The sequence below is a fragment of the Chrysochloris asiatica genome, unplaced genomic scaffold, assembly GCF_000296735.1.
Source record: "Chrysochloris asiatica unplaced genomic scaffold, ChrAsi1.0 scaffold00223, whole genome shotgun sequence".
NCBI lineage: Eukaryota > Metazoa > Chordata > Mammalia > Afrosoricida > Chrysochloridae > Chrysochloris > Chrysochloris asiatica.
This window is the reverse complement of record NW_006408741.1, coordinates 1,207,024-1,211,551: the sequence shown is the minus strand read 5'-3', so window position 1 is coordinate 1,211,551 and position 4,528 is coordinate 1,207,024. Positions and strand designations below refer to the sequence as shown.

Here is a 4,528-nt window from a genome sequence, read left to right as displayed (position 1 = left end):
AATTGTTTAAAGGTTTACAGACATTATTATACTCTTTATAATTTAAAAAGAACATTTTTTTAAAGAAAAAACAAAAAAATCTCTTGCAGAAATGTGTCATTTCCACACCTATAATCCTAAGAAATACAGAAACTTTCAGTCACAGCCACAGGCTGTCAATCTTTGTCGTTGTTGTAAGTGCCATCTAGTTGGTTCTGACTCATAGCAACCGTGTACAGGGTTTCCAAGGAATGGTTGGTAGGTTTGAACCACCAATCTTGTGGTTAGCAGTCCAGTGCTTATCCTACAGTACCACACCAGGATTTGTCATTGTTGTTGTTGTTATGTGCCATGGCTTTGGTTCCGACTCATAATGACCCCGTACAGGGTTTCCGAGGCTATAAACCTTTACAGGAGCAGAAATCCTCATCTTTCTCCCGCAGAACAGCTGGTAGTTTCAAACTGCTGACCCTGAGGATTGCAGCCCAATTCGTAATCACTAAAATGGTCCCAAGAAGACCAAAGAGAGAAGGCGGAGTGTAGAGAGGGCTCCTGACCCTGAGCCAGCTTATTCCAGCCTATGCGTCAGGCAGGAGCTGGGGTCCCACCAAGTGACTGGGTAGGTGGTTGTCATCACTGCTAGTCCCTCCCTGCCAGACAAGATGTAAGCAGGAAAAAGGGTTTGTGGAGGAGACATCAGCTCTCTCCGAACCCTGGGAAAGCAGACCCTAGAGATGTCTTTGGAAACTTGGGCAAGAGGGAAGCCATGAAAAAGCTAAACGATGCATGAATCCAACTCAGTGACTGTTTGGAAAAGGCAAAAGCATCAAGAGAGTGAAAAGATCAGTGGTAACCAGCGTACAGGGGGAGGGATCAGTAGGTGGAACACAGGGCATTTTCAAGGTGAAACTATCCTGTATAACGATGTAATGGGGGCACATGACCTGCATTTGTCAAAACACATAGGACTGTACAACACAGAGTATGTGTCCTAATGTGAACTACGGACTTTAGTTAATTACAGTGTAAATTGAAACAAATGAATCACACGAATGTGAAATGTTAATCATATGAGAAACTGTGTGAGGCTTGTGCGGTCCATGAGAATTCTGCAATTTTTCTGTAAAACTAAAACAGCTCTAACAAAGTCTATTAAAAGGAGTAGGAGTTGTGAGGCAGCGGCTAGGCTAGGGAAATGGTGGCTTCTGGGGACAGCGGGGCTTCTGGCGGCGGAGGCGGCACCGAGGATGTGTTTATGACCTTCTATAGTGAGGTGAAACAAATAGAGAAGAGAGATTCAGTTCTAACATCCAAAAATCAAATTGAAAGATTGACCCGTCCTGGTTCCTCTTACTTCAATTTGAAGTCATTTGAGGTTCTTCAGATAGATCCCAAAGTGACAGATGAGGAAATAAAAAATATTTTGGCAGTTATCTATCTTGGTGCATCCTGACAAAAATCAAGATGATGCTGATTTAGCACAAAAAGCATTTGAAGCTGTGGACAAAGCTTACAAGTTGCTACTGGATCAGGAGCAAAAGAAGAGGGCCCTGGATGTAATTCAGGCAGGAAAAGAATACATGGAACACACTGTGTAAGAGAGAAAAAAAGCAATTAAAGAAGGAAGGGAAACCTACAAATGTAGAGGAAGATGATCCTGAGCTGTTCAAACAAGCTGTGTATAAACAGACCATGAAGCTCTTTGCTGAACTGGAAATTAAAAGGAAAGAAAGAGAGGCCAAAGAGATGCATGAAAGGAAGAGACAAAAGGGAGAAGAGATTGAAGCTCAAGAAAAAGCCAAACGAAGAAAGGGAACGGCAGAAAAACTTTGAAGAAAGTCGAGATGGTCGTGTGGATAGTTGGCGAAATTTCCAAGCTAACACAAAGGGGAAGAAAGAGGAGAAAAATCGGACCTTCCTGAGACCACGAAAAGTAAAAATGGAGCAACATGAGTGACCACCTGAGGTCACCGCCCCAGAACCTTTCTCCAACTGCTCCCCACTCCTGCTTTGAAGGACTCATTCTTTCTTCCCACCCATACCCCAACATAGAGTAGTATTTGCTTTTTAGTCCATTTTGTTTTAACACAATTTAATATCAATCAGAATAATTCTTTTGTACATTGAAATGAGGGGCTTGGTTTAAAAAAATAAAGGCCTTCCCCACTCCCTACCCCCAGAGTCGCCAGGAAAGGAAGGTGCCATCCCCCATGCTCCTTCTGTTCCCACAGCTTGTAACTTCATGTTTTGTACTTCACTGAATTGTGATGGTTAGAAACTTTGTGTATAGTTTATGGAAATCAGCCAATTAAACATGTTGCTTAAAATGGTGTTGCAGTGACTTCTGAGACAAGCCTGGACCTTCTTAGGAAGCCCTTTTTTCTTCAGCTGCTTGCTTCTGGGCATGGCATCTTTTGACGACCCAAATCGGACAGGGAAGGTGGTCACTCAATGCCCTGCCACCCCTCCTAATCTGACTGACGAATCAGTGTGGTACGAGGCTCAGAGCTACCCAAACCTGTTCACTTTCCAAAGAGCTAGCTGTCCTCTATCCAGTACCATTGTGTCCTAGCCTGTCTGTATTCATTAGTAGTAAAACTCTGCATGTGGAATAAATTTTTATTACCCCACCCCCCACCCCCAAAAAAAGGAGTAGGAGTGTGATGGCTCTGCAGGATAAGCACTGGACTTTGAACCACAAGGTTGGCAGTTCAAGCCTAGCAGCTACTCTTGGGGAAAAAGATGAGGCTTTCTGCTCCTGCAGATTTACATCTTCAGGAATCCTGTCTATAGGGTCACTATGAGTCAGAATGGAGTCCTGGTGTGGTGCTGTGGGTTAATGCACCAGACTACAAAAGCCGTTTGAACTGCAAGGTTGGTGATTCAAGCTCACCAGCTGCTCCATGGAAACCCTATATAGGCTCACTATGGGTCGGAATTGACTCGACGGCACTTAACAACAACAACATGAGTCAGAATGCGCTCAATAGCACTTAGCAACAACAACAACATTAAAAGGGGGGCAAACTAAAAATAGCTTATGTATTTTAATTACTAAAGTATGTGTGCTTTGAACACTGCTTTTTAAGAGAATTATTTATGTGAGATCAAATCGACAAGGGGCAACTTGAGAAAGGGTGGATGGGAAGTTTAGGACACAGTGAACTTAATGTGGGAAAGGAGAGCGAGGGTGGAGCACAAGTCAGATAATGTCACTGAATTACACATGTAGAAATTGTTGAAATGATCTCTTTTTGGCTAACTAGACTTTCACCAAAATAATAAACTTTGAATGGATTAAAAAATCTAAACCAAAAAAAGGGGGGACATGAACCTCTAGGGGCCCAGGGCTACATTCATTCAGGTTGAAAATAGAAATTGTCCTCCAAAGCTCCAATGCCATTACCCTGGGGCATATAAGGACTATCTAGTCAAGGTGACATCCCATGTGATAGTCATAGTTTTGAGGCTGACAATGAAAAAATCAAACCCAAACCCCAAACCCATTCAGACTCATGGCGACCTCGTGTAGATCAGAGTCAAATTACTTCATAGGACTTCTTCTGAGGCACCGCTGGTGGACTGAAACTCCTAAACTTTCGGTTAGCAGCCAAGCACTTAATTGTTTGTGTCACCTGGGGACACTTAGGAAAAAATCCAGCTCAGTGCCATCAAGTCAGTCCTGACTCATAGTGGCTTTTAAGGACCTTTGTTGTTGCTATGTGCCATCGAGTCGATTCCGACCCACAGCGACCCTGTATAGGGTTTCTGAGGCTGTAAATCTTTACAGGAGCAGAAAGCCTCATTTTTTTCCTGCAGAGCCACTGGTAGTTTCAAACCACTGACCTTGAAAGTAGCAACCCAATTCGTAACCACTTTGCTACCAGAGCTTTAAGAACCTTATTTACAGAAAAGAATTGCCATCTCTACAGTAGCAGCCCAGTGCCTAACCCACAGCGCCACCAGGGCTCTTTTGGAAGAACATGAAGCACTGTGAAAGGTTTAGTCCTCACCTGGTTCTGTTAAAAGTCTCCTTACCACCCAGTCACTCTCAATTCAAACAACATGTCCCAGCCTCCTTCCTGAACTGCCCAAGCAGCCACTTTTCAATCCCACTTCCTGACCTCTGAACTTCACAATCTGCTTTTCCGTTTATAATCTGCTCCAACTTCTGACCTGAGGCTTGCCACCATTTCTACTGCTTCAGCCTTTTACTTTGGTCTTCCCTGGGTTTGGGGCGCCCCTCCTGGCTCTATTATACAAAACCAAGGTGAAGACCTCACACACGCTGTCTTCAAGACCTGACAGCTTCCCAGTCCCCTGTCCTACGAGAGGGACTGAGATTGGAATGACTTGACCAGTGACCCAAGAATGAGTGGGACCACCAGAAGCTTCAAGAGGCAGGCTGGATTCTTTGCTAGAAACTTTGAGGGCAACATGGTCTTACGGGCACCTTGATTTTAGACTTCTGGCTTCCAGAACTGTGAGAAAATACACAGCTACTGTTTGAGGCCCCCAGTTTGTGGTTCTTTGTTCCAGCAGCCAGAGT

General features: G+C 44.1%; 1 pseudogene; it reads left to right on the top strand.

Moving 5' to 3' along the window:
* Positions 1-1,174: 1,174 nt before the first annotated feature.
* On the top strand, positions 1,175-1,936 carry LOC102816427 (annotated as a pseudogene).
* Positions 1,937-4,528: the final 2,592 nt, after the last annotated feature.